General features: G+C 42.2%; 1 protein-coding gene across 4 annotated transcripts in view; it reads right to left on the reverse strand.

Moving 5' to 3' along the window:
- tbc1d24 (TBC1 domain family, member 24) overlaps positions 1-9988 on the reverse strand; it is an 83270-nt gene extending 73282 nt beyond the window's left edge. For 2 of the 4 annotated variants that reach the window (XM_072269219.1, XM_072269218.1), the window contains exon 1: positions 9853-9988. The gene's annotated coding sequence lies outside the window, so the exon portion shown is untranslated. The remainder of the gene's footprint in view (positions 1-9852) is intronic. The other 2 variants (XM_072269220.1, XM_072269221.1) reach the window with 2 other exon arrangements.
- Positions 9989-17980: the final 7992 nt, after the last annotated feature.

Genomic DNA, 17980 nt, shown 5'->3' on the forward strand with positions numbered 1-17980 from the left:
CCCTCGTCACCCACATTTTAATCAAATGTGTTTAAATAAGCGTGTCTACAATGTATGACTGGGAACACCAGATAAATCACATTGTCAAATTCGCCAATGACTTGACAGTGTTGGAGCTCATTACCACCAACAATGAGACTGCCTACAAAGAGAAGATGGAAGAGCTCGAAGCCTGGTGCCATGCAAATAACCTTAACATCATCAAGAAAGGAGATGGTTCATGACCTCAGGAGAACTTGCAGCACTCACATGCCCCTTTACATCGGCAGCACAGCAGTGGAAGCTGCAAATAGTTCAAACACAGATAAGCTTGCATGGTCCCAGAACACATCATATAGTCAAGAAAGCTCATAACTGCCACTACTTGCTGAAGAGTGCTGGACCTAGTACATCCATATTCATATCATTCTACAGAGGCACAGTGGAGAGTATCCTGACGAGATGCATCACTCTTTGGTGAAGAAACTGAACTACAGAAGACAGGAAGGCTCTCAAAACTGCTCAACGCATCACCAGTGCCAGCCTACCCGCCACATATACAGAAAGGTGTCAGAAAAGGGCCAATAACATCATGAAGGATCCCACTCATCCTGATCATGGCCTGTCTATCCTACTCCCATCAGGAAGGAGGCTATGCAGCATCCATGCCAGGACTACCAGATTCAAAAATGGATGAATATGAGGTGTTGCTCTTCCAACAACCCAAGTGTGGCCGCATCACAACAGTGGTGGAGGCCATGGATGACCTCCAACCTAAGCATGGCCTCATCCACTGTCACGATGAGACCACTCTTGGATTAGAGGAACACCACCTTATATTCTGTTTGGGTAGCCTCCAGCCTGATGGCATGAACATCGATTTTTTAAACTTCCGATAATGCCCCCAACACTCAACCTCCTTCACCATTTCCCATCCCATTTTCCCTCTCTCACCTTATCCTTTTTCCCGCCCATCGCCTCCCTCTGGTGCTCCTCTCCCCTTTTTTTTCTTCCATGGTCTTCTGTCTCTTTCACCAATCAACTTCCCAGCTCTTTATTTCATCCCTCCCTCTTCGGGTTTCACCTATCACCTTGTGTTCCTCTCTCCCCTCCCCCCACCTTTTAAATCTACTCCTCCACTTTTTTCTCCAGTCCCGATGAAGGATTTCAGCCCAAAACATTGACTGTACTCTCTTCCATAGATCCTGCCTGGCCTGCTGAATTCCTCCAGCATTTTGTATGTTTTGCTCGGATTTCCAGCAAGTGCAGATTTTCTCATTCGTTCTCCGCATCTCTGTTTAAATGGACGCCTCTCTATCCTGAGACTGTGCTGTCTTGTCCTAGACTCCCCCACCATGGGAAACATCCTTTCCACATCTACTGTCTAGGCCTTTCAACATTCAAAATGTTTTAATGAGATTTCCCCCCAACCTTCTAAATTCCAGCAAGTACAGACCTAGTGCCATCAAACATTCCTCATATGATAACTTTTTCATTCTTGGAATCATCCTTGTGAACCTCCTCTGAACCTTCAATGCCAGCACATCTTTTCTTAGATGAGAAGCCCAAAATTGTGCACAATACTCAAGGTCTTATAAGGCCTCATCACAGCATTATAAGACCTCAGCATCACAACCCCACTCTTATATTTTAGACCTCTTGAAATGCGTGCTAACATTGCATTTGCTTTTCTTAGCACTGACTCAGGCTATATCCACACTAGACCGGATAATTTTGAAAACGCCGGTTTTGCGTAAAAACGATAGGCGTCCACACCAGGCGTTTTTGAAAATACTTCCATCCACATTAAAACGGGTATTTGGGCGAATCTCCTCCTAATGGGTATGTGCAGGACACATCTGCAGAAAACAAGTGAAGAGGAAACCGTATACTTGGTGCACGTTTGTCCAGTTACAGACTAGAAAAAACCTAAAAGGAAATTGCCAAACGACAGACAGCTGTTGGCTCTCGCGCAGGAGGACTTGGAACTAAAAAAACAAATACTGCAGCGTATGGAGGCAACTGACAGGGAGTTCATGGACAGTATGACCCAGCTGATGACAAACATTTAAAATCTGACTAACTCAGTTGCAGAGGGATTTGCAATGATGAGGAATATGATGGCTCCCCCCCAGTACTTTTCACCGCCACAATACCAGCCTCACAGCTACTACAATAGCTACACATACAAACACACGGACCCCCAGGTGGCCCCACCAACATCTTCCCCACTCCCACAGAGGGGTCACCCTGGAAACCTTTCCTACAGCCATAGTCTCTTCACTGATGAAAGGGACGACAGGTTTTTTAAAACCTCCAGTTACCCCGTACACACTACAACGCCCATCCGGCGTTTTCAGATTTAAACACTCTGGAGAGCGTTTTAGAAAAGCTCCGTTTTTGGGGGAGGAAAATGCCGTTTCAGTGTTGAAGGAGGGTCAAAACGAAGAGAAAAAGCTTCGGTTACAGACGTATCCAGTCTAATGTGGACGCAGCCTCAGTCAGCAAGTTAACCTTTAGGATGTTCTGCACAAGGACTCTCAAGTCCCTTTGTATCCCAGGTTTTTGGATTTTCTTCACACTTAGAAAATACAGGTTTGTAACCCGATAGTTAAATATACCTTACGTATTTGGTTTCAATTCCAAAAATTTTTCAATCTTAATCAATTTAGACAACATATTCTTTTCCCCCTCTTCCATGGACCACGCTTTTCAAATTTGGAAGACTAATGGTATTTCACGGTTTTTGGATTAATTTTTAGATGGTTCCCTTATGTCTTTTGAACAATTATCTAATAAATATAACTTACCAAGAATACATTTTTTTAGATATCTCCAAGTTAGAAATTTCCTAAGTACTATACGCTCTTTTCCAACGTTACCTCCTACATATATTTTAGATACTATAATTAACCTTAATCCATGTCAGAAAGGTGTAACAGCTATTATTTATAATACTATTATGAAACTTAGGAAAGCTCCATTCGATAAGATTAGGTCAGATTGGGAAAAGGAATTGGGCTTTATTATTTCGGCGGATGACTGAATGCATATTTTACAATTAGTCAATACTTCCTCTATCTGTTCCAAACATTCCCTAATTCAATTTAAAGTTGTCCATAGAGCACATATGTCCAAGATAAATTAGTTCGTTTTTATTCTCATATTAACCCTCTTTGTGACAGATATCATGGGGAGATAGCCTCCTTAACTCATATGTTTTGGTCCTGTCCTACTCTGGAAACTTTTTGGAAAGACATTTTTAATATTATTTCAAAGGTATTGAATATAGATATCTCTCCCCATCCTATTACTGCCATCTTTGGATTACCTAAAATTTCCAGTAATCTTTCTCCTTCAGCCTGTAGAATGATTGCATTTCTTACTTTAATGGCGAAAAGATGTATTTTACAACATTGGAAGGAGACTAATGTTCCAACTACGTTCTTTTGGTTTTCCCAGACGATACTATATTTAAATTTGAAGAAAATTAGAAGTAATCTTTATGATTCTTCAGCTAAATTTGAGCAGACCTGGAGATCTTTTATTCAACATTTTCATTTAATGTAATTTTTTTTCTCTCTCTGTCCATATTTACATTCCCTTCTTGCTTTTTAACTGTTTTTAAATGGAGGTCGGGTTTGAGGATGTGATTGTTTTAAGTTGTTTAACTCTACTTGATTCCTAGTTAGCCCATTGCTTTGCTTTGCTTTTTAGATTAGTTGCACGGTGGATTTTTTTTTCTTTTCCTTATTGATATGTATGAAAGTTAGTATACTATTATATTACCTATTATTTTATTTTATTATTTTATATCTAAACTGCACTATTTGTACTAATTTTATTTTGTGTATTAATATCTTTTGTAAAGTTATATTGCAACAGTGTATTAGTGCCTATATGGTTTACCTTTTGTGTACTAATTTAATAAAAAGATTTAAAAAGAAAACAGTATGTCTTTGGACTATGGGAGGAAACTGAAGCACCTGGATGAAACTCAAATGGTCATGGGGAGAACATGCAAACTCCTTACAGACGGCACTGGAAATGAAATCTGACACCCCAAGCTGTAATAGCTTTGCCAGAGATGGTCAATCGGTCCATTATATTTTACTTTGAACTTTCTAGTCCGTTCTGCTTCTTTGTGGAGCAATTCAGTCAGGTAAATTCATTGCTCTTACTAAATGTGCAATTTAAAATAAAATTATATATTCAAATTTACATTCAGAATCCGTGATAGATTAAAAGTCTGAAAAAACATGAATAGGCAGAGGCAGTTCTGAGCACCTGCTAGATTTGGGCAGTTAGCCTACACAACCTGCTTTATCTGTCCCTGCAAACCCTACAATGAATTGTACATCAAGATCACTCCCTAGATCACATGCATTTTATTTAATGACACATTAGGAAAAGCACATTTCAATGGACCTTACTAACTGAATGTTTATTAGCTGATTGAAGTGGAAGATATTAAAGGCACGAGGCACACACAGGACGCCACAGATCAGCCAAGTGTTGGAAAAAAAAGAATAAACACAAATGACTCTGCAGATGTTGGAAATCTTGAGTAAAGCACATAAAATACTGGAAAAACTCAGCAGGCCAGGCAGCATATATGGACGGGAATAAGCATTCAACATTTCGGGCTGAGACCCTTCATTAGGACTGGAAAAGAAGGGAATAAAGAAGCCAGAGTAAGGTGAGGGCAAGAGAAGGAGTACAAGCTGGCAGGTGTTAGGTGAGACCAGGTGAGGGGCGAAGGTGGAATGAAGGAAGAAGCTAGGAGGAATAGGTAAAAGATGCAAAGGCCTTAAGAAAGAATATAATATGAGAGGAGAGTGAACCATGGAAGAAAGGGAAGGAGGAGAGGAACCAGAGGGAGATGATGTGAGCTGATAGATTCGCAGGAGGGAGATCATAGGGGAGGAAAGAGTGGACAAAGAATTACACTGAGAATGACCTCTATGGAAAGTGGATGGGTGGGGGGGTGGAGGAGGGTAGGCTGTGCTTAGTAGTATGATCCTGTTGAAGATGGTGTAAGTTACAGAGCATCATGTACTGGATAGTTGGATATGGAGGCTCATGGGGTGGTGGGTAAGAACAAAGGGAACCCTATCTCTGTTATTATAGTAGGAGGATCAGTTGAAGGTAGATATGCAGGAAACAGACGAGATGTGGCTGAGGACAGTATTATTAATGCTGGAAGGAAAACCCATTCTATGAAAAAGGAGAACCTTTCAGATGTCCTAGAATGGAAAGCCTTATCTTGAGAACAGATGCGCTGGAGAGCGTGGAACTGAGAGAAGATAATAGCACTTTTACAAGTGAGACAGTGATAGGAAGAATAGTTGAGGTAACCATTAAGGGTCAGTAGGTTTGTAAGATGTCAGTACATAGTCTGTCTCCAGAGATATAGAAAAAGAGGAGAGTGGTGTCAGAGATATGACATAAAACAGGAGCAGAATTAGGACATTTGGCCCATTGAGTCTGCTCTGCCATTCAATCAGGGCTTATCCTTCTTTTACCCTCCTCAGCCCCACTCCCCAGCCTTCTCCCCATAACATTTAATGCCGTAGTCAATCACGAACCTATCAATCTCCGCCTTAAATACACCTAACAACCTGGCCTCCACAGCTGGCTGAAGAAATTAGATGGACACCCTCTATCCTGAGGCTGTGCCCTCTTGTCCTAGACTCCCCCACCATAGGAAACATCCTTTCCACATCTACTGTCTCGGCCTTTCAACATTCAAAAGGTTTCAGTGAGATCCCCCTTCATCCTTCATAACAGGTGGATCAAGTAAATTTGAGAGTAGAATGGAAGTTAGAGGCACAGTTGATGAAGTCGTTGAGTACAGCATGGATGCAAGAAACAGCAGCAATGCAGTTGTCAATGTAACAGAGAAAGTGTTAGGGAGTATTTCAAGAGCTTGGGTATTACAGTAATTTCAGTTGTGATCAATATATTTTTCTCAAGTGAGACATATTAAACAAGGTGGAGCAAAAAACAGGTGATTGAACTATAATTTAAATGAATAACAGATCAGCGCTGAGCAAGAGAAAGCTTACCCATGCTTCTAAGATTTAAAAACAAAACACAAATCCAAATTAGCATGATAATAAAGTATTCCAAAACAGACAACCTGTTGATGAGAAAAGGTCAAGTAAAAAGTAGGACAACATAAACAGGATTTTCAACATTGACAACCATGCTCCAGTTACCAAGATAACCCAGACTGGAGCAAAATTATGCATTATTACTATGAGAGATACTTTGTCATAGGTTTCACTATCACAGCATAAGCATCCATATGGAATACTTGTCAGATGGTCTGGAAAGCAGCAAAGTATTTGCAATGGATCCACATTCTATTAGTTGTCAGTGTTCAGTTGGTCATTTGCCACACTGGAAAACGAGAACTGTTATAACCATCTTGAAGAACAATTTTTTTTTTAAAAGAACAGTTGGTGTCGAGAATGAGTTGCCAGTCAGGTGGAGGAGGTGGGAACTATAACATTCAAAAGTCATCTAGACAGATAATTAAATAAGCACAACAAAGACGGATATGGAATTAATGCAGGCATGATAGCTGGTATTTCTGAAGGGCCTGTTTATATGCTGTACAATTCTATGACCCCGTAAGTCTCTTGAACAGCACTGGAGAGAGTCCAGAGGTGGCTCATCAGAATGAAAGGATTAACAAATGAGGAGCGTCTAATGGCTCTGGGCTTGTACTCACTAGAGTTTAGAAGAATGACGGGGAGATATCATTGAAGCTTATCAAATATTGAAAGGCCTAGATACAGTGAAAGTGGAGAGGATGTTTCCTATAGTGGAAGGGTTTATTACCAGAAGGCACAGTCTCAAGAAAGAAGGATATCCATTTAGAACAGAGATGAGGAGGAATTTCTTTAGCCAGAGGATGATAAATCTAGGGAATTCATTGCCCCAGACAGCCATAGAGGCCAAGACATTGGTATATTTAAAGTGGAGGTTGAAAGGTTCTTGTTTAGAATTTTTTTATATTCGAGTAGGACAGAGTTGCTGAGAGATTCAAGTTTGACTTGGATATATTTATTCCTTGACAAAATAAAGGGCCTGTTTTCTGTTCTGTATGACTCTAGGAAACAGCTGAAAAATCTCCAGGAAATAACCTCCTAGTCAAAACACTTCACATTAGTCTGAAACATTTATCTTAGTATTGATAAGTGGGAGGACTAGGAACGGAACAAAATCTACAAGAAGCATGAAGATAATTGCTGGGGATGTCTGACGGGTTCCTGTGGGTGGATGAGGGAGGTGCTGCTTAATGAAACTAATAATAGTCATTGGGTTCTGTTCAATTTATGGTTTAAAAGACAGTGAATGCCAGGTAACATGGCCAAATTGCAGCTCAGCTGGTGTGAATGCAGTATTGCTGTCAAACTTTGACAAATTCTGATGTGGCCAGCCTTGCAGAGGGCAGTTAGGAGAGCAGAGAAGGTTATTGGGGTCTCCCTACCTTCTGACCAAGACCTCTTTCAGGGTCGATGCCTCCAGAAGACACGGTACATCATTAAACACCCCTCACACCCTCTCCATGAACTGTTTGTTCTTCTGCCATCAGACAAACATTACAGGAGCATCAAAACTAAAACCACAAGGCTACTAAACAGCTTCCTCCCACAGGCAGTCAGACTGCTAAATAGCTGCTCCGCCTGACTCTGCTTTGGACAATTTTAACTTGCACTGGACACTTATAACTGATTTTAACTGACATGTGGCTGTTGTGTTTTACTATTTATTGTTATGTTTATTACTTAGTGTTGCATTTGTTATGTTATGATTGCACTGCCCCTGAGAATCGCTGTCTCATTCTGCCCTGCAGAGCTGATGTATGGTTCGAATGACAATAAAGTTTTTTGAATCTTGAAACTATCACCAATAATGTACACAAAGCTAATCCAGGGGATGGTGTGGGTAGAATGGTAGCAAACAGTTAGGAAGAATATACCCAAGTCAACAGAACAATTTCCCTTGCTTTACAAACAGAGTCAGTGTTATGTAACAAATGATACTTGGGAGTGACAGGAATGCTGCACATAGACTGCTACTCACACAACAAAAGCTTCTTTTTAAATGAACATGTGAATTTTGCAGATTTAAACCTTTTATTGTATTGACTAAAATCAGAACATACCAAACAATCCTCAAATTGCGTTAAAGAAAAATCTGGCTGACAACCTTTGCCTGACTGAAACTTCATTGTCTGGCTCTACCATCTACCTGCCCAAATCCACCGTGTAGGAAATCTCTTCAAATTATAATTTGGCTTGACCTCTACCCCTCAGGCACTTCTCCCATCTTTGAGAATCTCATTTGGTTTCACTTCTCTCTGTGAATTTAAAATTCTCTGGCACTCATCCAAGTCCCATAAACATTTTCTCAATAAGATATTTTTACTCCTTTCCACCCTCAGATGCTATTTTGCATTCAGAAAGATTTCAATCTCCATTATACTCGCCCTTTAGGAATTCATTAGTATCTTAGCCAATTTCTTCTTCCTCATCGTGCAAGCTGTTTGCATATAAACATTCTAGATGAAGGCTCCTAATACGAAAAATTGTCTACAGATGCTGCCTGGCTTGCAGAGTCCCTCTAGCACAGGGATTCCCAACCTGAAGTCCTTGGAATCCTCAGAAAATAGTAAGGGTGAGTGGCATAAAAAAGATTGAGAATCCTTTCTCTAGCAGTTTGGTCCTTTGCTATAAACACTTCTCTTAACATTGCCAAAGATGTGAAATACTTTGACTATTTCCTTGTAATGCTCTTCTCCTTAGCCCACTCATCTCCCTTGACTTCCCAAGGAAGTAACTTTTTTTTTTAAACAATTCATTTTCGAAATTGGGGGACTGGGATGAGCCAAGCAGAGCTGGCAGCACTGAACAGCCTCACTCACTGAGCTGGTGAGGCTGGGTGGTAGCAGCTCTTCCTATGCCTGTCCATTCTCGAGGTACAACTATTTCTGCAGTTCTCCCACACACACTGTTTCTGTTCATTTCCCAGTTATCAAAAATTCAGGCTATGAACAAATCTCAAAACGGAAGGAATCCTGCCATAACTTGGGGACCACCTGCATTTATATATTTGCACTTAACCCCTCATCTCTTCACCCCACCAACTCTACAACACTAGTTTCTTTGCTTTCCCAGTTCTGACCTCATTTTCACTCATTTTAATCACTCCCCTATCATTACCCATGACTGTAACCTGTTAGTCTCCCAAATACCTTCTCACTTTCCTTCATCACTCCCTTGAGTGTTGCTCCTTTCTTTATTGGTCCTGTTCTATTTACAGGACTATGCCAGTTTTTGTTTAATTCTTGTTTTATTATCGAGGATGGTGAAGGCAACTGTTCTCACAGCATTTAAATCCAATTGAGAAGAACATCTGAACCCCAGCACACCGAAGCTACAGACCAAGAGCTGGAAAACGGAGACTAGTATAAATACTAACTGGATAATATAGATAGTAACTGGGCGGCTGTCACGGACAGGGTGGGCCGATGAGCTAATTTCCCTACTGATGCTATTACAACTTAAACTACTTTTCAAAAATGACATTGAACATGTTTTGAAAATCCTGTTCCTGCTTGCATGGCGGTAAAAACTATTAATTTGCAACCCGCCCACTGTTGTAATGGGAACCTGCGCATTCCCCAATGCAAAGTCGATTCTGATTCTCTTGAATTGACATTACCGAGCCCGAATGTGCATCTGCAGGGGTGAGGGACCCTGCCTCTTCCCGCCTGCCCGGCACGACAACCACCCAGACCGATCTCCGGGGAGAGGGAAGAAAGGAGGGGATAGAGCCCACATCTCTTCATAAACCCACCATGAAGCACTTTAAAAGAAAGCTGCCGAGACTGTCAGCGTGCCCCCGGTCTCCCGCCATCCGCCACTCACCGCCACCGCCCCGAGCGCCTGCCGCGCAACCGCCGCTGCTCCGAGCCGCGGCCGTCCACACGCTCGCGGCGCTATCGCGCATGCGTTCTTCCAACCGCCGCCGTTCAGCCCCCTCCCCCACCCCGCCTCCCGTCCCGTCTCGTGAACGCGCAGGCGCCAGTTGCTGTCAAAGGCGGCTGAGGTAATCCCAACTAATTTGTTTTCTTTACTTCTTGGGTTAAATAAAATCCCCAGATAATTCCTCCGCCGCGCATGTGAGTAGAGTGACCTCACGCTCAGACAAGAGAGAGAGAGAGAGAGCTTGTTCGTGGAGGTGATGCTCCCACAAGTTAAGTCGTACTGATCGCCGTGTTTACAAGTCCAGCGCGGTTAAAAACTCGCTTACAACAGCATTACAGACATCTAGGTTCAGGCAACAACACGCAGAATGTCAGTCTGCTCCTCCGTGAGGCAGGGAGATAAAAGCTTGAGAACACACGTCATTAGGCTCAAGGACAGCTGGTATCAGATCTCCGAAGGAAACTTTGTACGATAACGATGAACTCCTTGATTTCTTCGTCTACTCCTCATGACCCTTATACCTTTTTTGCCTGTCTGCATTGCACTTTCTTTGTGGCTATAGCCCTTTATTCTGCAGATAGTTGTTTATATTTTTGTATCTTAAGGGCTTAGCCGATTCATGTCCTTTACCTCTTCGCAGCTCTCGCAGCTTCTTACTTCATCCTTCCTTCCTTCCCCATCCACACACCTTCTCCCTCACCTGTTCTCACCTATCACCTGCCTGCTTTGTTCCCTCCCTTTTGCCCTCTTCCTGTCCAGTCCCGATGAAGGGTCTCGACCCAAAACGTTGACTGTTTATTCCCCTCCATAGATGCTGGCCGACTTGCTGAGTTCCTCCAGCATTTTGTGTGAGTTGCTCAAGATCTTCAGCTTCTGCAAAATCTCTTGTGTTTATCATTCGTATTTGTGTCTGGATGGCATGCAAAATAAAGCTTTTCACTGTATCAGATTAAGGTTCATTTATCACATGTACTTTGAAATATACAGTGAAATGTGTCGTTTGTGTTAACCACCGACACAACCTAAGGATGTGCTGGAGGCAGCCAGCAAGTGTTACCCCACATTCTGGTGCCAATATAGCATGCCCACATTGTTCAGCAAAACAAGCCCCTTTTCTCCCTCAAACCCACTCACCCATTAACACAGACATGCCTCCAACCCAGGACAAGCCACGTCTGGACCTCCAACCTTCAGTCCTTGGTTCAGACTCACAGATTTTGAGAAAGTGACTTCCAGCCCCACGACCCAAGAGCATCTTGGTACATGTGACAATAATAAACCAATATCGATTTTGCATTCAATGGAGAAGCAAAGAGAAATGCCTTCACTGAGAATCTGGAGCCACAAACATTGTGCTGGGGGAATTGGTTGAGCAGCATTTGTGGGAGGAAATGGATTGTCAAAGGTTTGGTTTGAAACTTTGCTTCAGGCTGTGCAGAGCTCATCCAGCAGGATTGATTGAACGTCTTCATTGAGACTGATTCAGACTTGGAGCTTGAACTGGTTGAGAGAAATACCTTGCCACCTCACACCTCAAAACTAGACTGGATGAACTAATCTACCAAAAAAAAATCTGCTTGCCTACACAGATCCTCGCTGACCCACAATTTCTTTCCTCTAGCAACTTGTATTTTTGCTCTAGATTCAGTTTCTGCATCTCTTCTGAACAAGTGGGAAGTTGTTCAGTTTCCATCAATTCTGTCAGTTTAACCTCAGTTACATTTAAAGATGGTGGATATGTGCACTTGGAGGTCAAGCTTCAAGTCAAAGTTGACCCATTTATAGAAGCATATGAGAGAATGTGCCTTACACTAAACAACTGTAAAGCAAAGGTCATCTAGCACAAAATGGTGGAGAAACTCGGCAAGTCAGACAGCATCTATGTATGGGAGTAAAGAGTTGTCTTTTCAGGCTGAGACTCCTCTCCATAGATATTTCCTGATTTACTGAGTTTCCCCAGCATTTTGTGTGGGTTGCTCAAGATTTCCAACATCTGCATAATTGCTCGTGTTTATGTTCTTCTCGCAACTAGATCCTGCACCACTGGCTCTAGAGAACCTTTGCTCTGTCTGTAAAAGACAGGATTTCCCAGCGGCCAACCCAGCGTCCTCGACTTCCATGAAGAGGCTACTCTCAGGTTGGAGGAGCAACCCCTCATATTCCATCTGGGTAGCCTCCAACCTGACAGTATGAACACTGATTTCTCTAACTTCTGGTAATTTGTCCTTCCTCCCCTTTGTATTTTTCCATTCCCCAGTTTGGCTTCCCTCTTACTGCTTCTCACCTACCTATCACCTCTCTCTGGTACCCCTCCTCCTTCAAGGTCCATTCTCCTCTCCTATCAGATTCCTTCTTCTTCAGCCCTTTATCTTTTCCACCTTTTTACCTTTGGGGTGTTTGGGGTGTCAGGGAGGGGTAGCACCTCTGGTAGGCGAACATGTCGCATCCTTTTCAAGGTGGTTAGTCCACCTATGGTCCCCACCTGGCACTCAGCTCTCGCTTGTGGCTCCCCGTAGCTGTTTGCATGTGACTGCGGCCACACCCCGGACAACGGCTTCGACAAGCCGGCTAAACCAGGTGAGGGTAGCCAACAGGTCTCAAACCCTTGGTGAGATAGGGGGTTGTCTATCCCAGCATGTGAAGACAGACTCCGGCGGATTGAGCGGACGAGACCACTGGAAGGTCCAACGGTCAAGAAAGCGGTCTCTGCAAGCGTCGTAGAATGTGTAGAGCAGGACAAGACACAGATGTCCTGGTCATCCACTGCGCCTAGTCCCATCTCCAGCCGTCTTGACTCTGTCTTGCCACTGGATCCAGATGGGAATTGGAAAGAGAGATTGAGGCTGACGCTGCACAACTCTCCCTCACTGAAATCCAAATCACACGCTAGTCTCGACACCATCATAATGGTGTTGAGATCCTCATCGACGTCGATGATGGACGAACACACCTTTTCCACATGTCACCTCCCAGCTTATTTCATCCCCCCTCCCTCTCCCATACCTCCCCCTTGGACCCATTCTATGCTGTAGGATATTATAAACTTGCAACTTTTATGTTGGACCAGTTGGTAGAATTTACACTTTCATTCTTGACCAGACCAGTGAAATTTGCATGTATAATGGAGGAAGATGGAATCAGGATTACGTTTAATGGTTTCTACAATGAGGAAGCTTGCCCTTCCTCAGTTCCCAAACAACTAATCAAAAGAGTGGTCATCCGTTTGGCTGAGTATCAGTTATCTGTTGAACTGTATCCTGGCAACAGTGAGGAGACATCGTCCAAGTGTTAAACTACATACATCCATAATAAGCTAATCACAAAACTTGGTATCTATTTCACCATGAACTAATGTACCAGTACTTACTGAAAGCAGATAAAATTCATAAAGCAAAATGCATACAGCATAGGTAGACATTGCAAGCTCTCATACAGTAAATATTTCACAATTATTTTCAAATGATCTGGGAAAGGCACATTTTTAAACTAGGAAAATATACTATTCCTTGATAAATTATTGGCTGAACCACAGCTGGAATATTGTGTTAAATGCTGAAATCCACAAGATAGCATAAAATTAGGAACATCTTTCCCTCCATCAGATATCTGAACAGTCCATGAACCCCTGAACACCACCTTGTTATTTGATTTTTGAAATATTTGTTTATTTTTGTAACTGTTCATAATTTTATGTCTTACACCGTACTGCCACAAAACAACAAATTTCATGACATATATCAGTGATAATAAACCTGATTCTTATATTACTGCAGGCCACAGGAATGCAGATCAAGATCTAGAAAGCTCTTTTTTTCAGGACTAGGCAATCTCCTATTGTATTAGATCCATTACATTAGATAGTTCTTTGGGCCTGATCTTTAAATAACCTTCTTTAGTGTCGCAGGCTTCCATGGACTTGCAGGTTTTACCTTAGGTCAGTTAGTAATATTCACAATCCTTAGCATACTGTGGATTCAAGTTCTCTATTAAACTCAAATCCACAGTACAGTATTCTAAGAGTTGAGAGTTTGAAGATATACTTTGCACAGACACTTGTGTTATGAAGAAGTGCCTTACTTTAGAAAGGATGCTAAATTGTAGAGAAATCACAAGGGTCCAATCTGAATTGAATTTATTGCCACACTACACATGTCTCTAGATTTGGTAGTTCTCTAACTTCTAACATGTAGGACTCTATTAGAACTCTTCACAGTTTAATAAACACATCAGCAAGGCAAGCTCTTTTGGCATCAGGCTAATCATCAATTGTCATACATGTAAGGATATAAAATAGAAAGGATATTGTAGCAAAGATGCCAGGAATAGAAAATCAGATGGGTTATGTTAAAAATAAGTATTTCATGCATTCTTAGCCAGCCCACATTCAACCTTTGGCATATACAGTATGTGGTTATCCAAAACGCCAAAGTCCATATCCTAACTAAGTTCCATTTGATTATCACTCATCCCTGATAACCTACATTGGCTCCTGGTTAAGCAATTCTTTGAGTTTAAAATTCTCTTCCTTATTTTCAAATCACCCTAATCATCTTTTGCATTTGTACCTTTGTAACTTCCTCAATGCCATTGACTAACACACTACTTCTCCATTTTCAGGCTTTATTGCATCCTGACTTTAATCATTTGCCTTCGACTGACAAGGCTCTGAAATTCCCTCTCTAACTCTCTATGCTTGTCTACTCCTCTTTTCAGTCAACGCTTAAAACAAGCGGTTTAGCATCTCCTGAGAATCAGCACCAATGATTATTTGCTAAAGTTCCTGTAGAGCATCATGTGACATTTTATTATATTTAGTGCTCCATATAAAATCGGTTTTTTAAACTGCTGAAATTACAGGTTGCCCTTCACTAATCCGGTACCACTGGGACCGGAGGAGTGCCAGATTAGTGAAAATGCTGAATTACAGAAGGATCACATTAAGCATAATCAGTGCCGGATTATTGAAGGAACCAGATTACAGGTAGTCGGATTAGTGAAGGTCGACCTGTAGTAGTAAGGACCAGTGAAATACCCTTAGATCCTTCCTGAAATAATTAAGATCAAATGCTTCAATATCCCAATTTGTTTTTAAGGAAAAGACATTTTCTAGATAAATTATGTAAGGGGAAATGACTTCATTTACTCGTGATATGGAATAGTAAATTAATCTTTTAATATATCACATGGATTTCTCCTTTGTTATTTGTACTCCCCTTAAATCACAGGAAATCAGCTGAAAAAAGAACATGTTTTAAACACAAAAAGTTCTATACTGAGCTGCTGTCAGGGCTGAGAATGTGTTCGAAACTTAGTCAAAGGACTGTCCTTTCTAGGAAAGGAACCTACCATTGAAATTGACCTAACCTTGAGTTCCACCCAGTAAGCTTACAACTCCCCAGTATAGCAGTAAATACCAAAATATCTTGTGCAGTATATTTTTTGAGAGTAAGGGTGGCCCTAACTTTGATTAAGGGAGTCGTGCAGACGTATATGGCCAGCCAGTGGTGTAGTGGCATCTGCATCAGACTTCAAGACGAGTGGTTCCGGATTCGAATCCGGGCGGCTTCTTGCACGCTTTCCATCCGTGCTGGGTTGAGCATAGAGTTAACAACTCAGCCTCGTAAGAAACAGACAAATGCTAAAGCAATGGCAAGATTGCCACCTGATGCACCACAAGGCACAGAGAGGAACAACAGCAGACATGTGTGTGTGTGCTTGTCAGACTAAACTCAAACAATACATAGATATAATGGGCACCAGGGTAGCTTAGTGGTTAGTACAACTCAGAGTGTCAGAATTCAAAGTTCAATTTGTATGTAATGAGTTTGTACGTTCTCCCCATGACCACATGAGTTTCCTCTGGGTGCTCTGGTTTCCTTCCACGTTCAAAATCAGAATCAGGTTTATTATCACCGGCATGTGACATGAAATTTGTTAACTTAGCAGCAGCAGTTCAGTGCAATACATAATCTAGCAGAGAGTGAAAAAGTAAAATAAAACATAATAAATAAACAAGTAAATCAATTACATATATTGAATAGATTATTTTAAAAATGTGCAAAATCAGAAATACTGTATATTAAAAAAGTGAGGTAGTGTCCAAAGCTGCAAAGTCCATTTAGGAATTGGATGGTAGAGGGGAGGAAGTTGTTCCCGAATTGCTGAGTTAGTGCCTTCAGACTTCTGTATCTCCTACCTGATGGTAACAGTGAGAAAAGTGCATGCCTTGGGTGCTGGAGGTCTTTAATAATGGACGCTGCCTTTCTGAGACACCGCTTCCTAAGGATGTCCTGGGTACTTTGTAGGCTCGTGCCCAAGATGGAGCCGACTAGATTTACAAACTTCTGCAGCATCTTTTGGTTCTGTGCAGTAGCTCCTCCATACCAGACAGTGATGCAGCCTGTCAGAATGCTTTCCACAGAACAACGAGTTTGTGAGCATACTTGTTGACATGCCAAATCACTTCAAACTCCTAATAAAGTATAGCCACTGTCTTGCCTTCTTTATAACTACATCAATATGTTGGGACCAGGTTAGATCCTCAGAGATCTTGACACCTAGGAACTTGAAGCTGCTCACTCTCTCCACTTCTGATCTCTGTATGAGGATTGGTATGTGTTCCTTCGTCCTACCCTTCCTGAAGTCCACAATCAGCTCTTTCGTCTCACTGACTTTGAATGCCAGGTTGTTGCTGTGGCACCACTCCACTCGTTGGCATATCTCACTCCTGTACGCCCTCTCGTCACCACCTGAGATTCTACCAACAATGATTGTATCATCAGCAAATTTGGAGATGGTATTTGAGCTATGCCTAGCCACACAGTCATGTGTATACAGAGAGTAGAGCAGTGGGCTAAGCACACACCCCTGAGGTGCACCAGTGTTGATCGTCAGCAAGGAGGATATGTTATCACCGATTCGCACAGACTGTGGTCTTCTGGTTAGGAAGCTGAGGATCCAATTACAGAGGGAGGTACAGAAGCCCAGATTCTGCAACTTCTCAGTTAGGATTGTGGGAATGATGGTATTAAATGCTGAGCTATAGTCGATGATCAGCATCCTGACGTAGGTATTTGTGTTGTCTAGGTGGTCTAAAGCCGTGTGAAGAGCCATGGAGATTGCATCTGCCGTTGACCTATTGTGACGATAAGCAAATTGCAATGGACCTTGCTGAGGCAGGAGTTCAGTCTAGTCACAACCAACCTCTGAAAGCATTTCATCACTGTCGATCTGATAGTCATTAAGGTAGCCCACATTATTCTGGTATTCCAATAACATACCAGTTAAACCATAAGACAGTAAGACATAGGAGCAGATTTAGGCCAGTCAGCCCATCAAGTCTGCTCTGCCATTCCATCATGGCTGATCCAGATCCCACTCAACCCCATACACCTGCCTTTTCATCATGTTGTTTGATGTTCTGACCAATCAGAAAACGATCAACTTCCACCTTAAATATACGCATGGACTTAGCCTCCACCACAGTCTGTGGCAGAGCATTCCACAGATTCACTACTCTCTGGCTAAATAACTTCCTCCTTACCTCTGTTCTAAAGGTTTGCCCCTTAATTTTGGGGCTGTGCCCTTTAGTCCTGGATACCCCCACCAATGGAAACATCCTCTCTACACCCACCCTTTCAACATTCGGTAGGTTTCAATGTGATCCCCCCTACATTCTTCTAAATTCCAGAGAGTGCAGGCCCAAAACTGCTAAATGCTCCTCGTATGTTAACCCCTTCATTTCCGGAATCATCCTCGTGAACCTCCTCTGGACTCTCTCCAACGACAACACATCTTTTCTGAGATGCGGGGCCCATAACTGGTGACAATACTCCAAGTGCGGCCTGACTAGTGTTTTAAAAAGGCTCAGCTTTATCTCTTTGCTTTAATATTCTATTCCCCTTGAAATAAATGGCAACATTGTATTTGGCTTCTCTACCACACACTCAACCTGTAAATTAACCTTCTGGGAGTCTTGCACAAGGACGCCTAAGTCC

Source organism: Mobula birostris, chromosome 9 (assembly GCF_030028105.1).
Source record: "Mobula birostris isolate sMobBir1 chromosome 9, sMobBir1.hap1, whole genome shotgun sequence".
Classification (NCBI taxonomy): domain Eukaryota; kingdom Metazoa; phylum Chordata; class Chondrichthyes; order Myliobatiformes; family Myliobatidae; genus Mobula; species Mobula birostris.